The following is a 605-nucleotide window of genomic DNA, read 5'->3' as shown; positions in this document are numbered from 1 at the left end:
TAGATAAGGTTTGAACCAAAAGATTAGGATGGTTGGATAGGTTTATATGGAATTTTGAGAATTTGGTTGGTTGAGATCAAGGACAAAAGGGATATGTCATGGTGTAGTGTTCTGTTGGAAACGTAGTAAGGTGCATTAACAATGGTTCTAAGGATTTTGGATTGAAAGGATTGGATACGTTTGATGTTCGACGGTTTAGCAAGAGCCAAAGTATTAACTCCATCCACTAGTATATGTCCTTTATCATCAAAAGGAGAAAGAGAAATTTTCTTAGTCTCAGAGGTAAAAATATTATGTTCCTTTGATTGTATTAATCTCATACTACACGCGATTTCATGTTTAAACAATGCCTTTTTTAAAATATTCAAAACTGATAAATCGTTTTAATGAGGATGTTTTTACGCCTTTAGCTCGCTTTTTCACATCATTTTCCGTCATAACAGAAATGTTTTTTAGGTTAATCCGAGATATCAAAATACTGATTCATGTTTTTCATTTCTTCATAAACATCATCTGTTGAAACTCTATAAATGAAGGAATCGGTCTCGGTGTACATCATTTTTATGGTGTTAATGAAATATCGTTTCATCATTACATCATAATGA

This window comes from Halyomorpha halys, unplaced genomic scaffold (genome assembly GCF_000696795.3).
Source record: "Halyomorpha halys isolate HHAL.00 unplaced genomic scaffold, Hhal_1.1 Scaffold426.1, whole genome shotgun sequence".
NCBI classification, from domain to species: domain Eukaryota; kingdom Metazoa; phylum Arthropoda; class Insecta; order Hemiptera; family Pentatomidae; genus Halyomorpha; species Halyomorpha halys.
The sequence above is the reverse complement of the archived record's forward strand: the minus strand, read 5'-3'. Positions refer to the sequence as shown.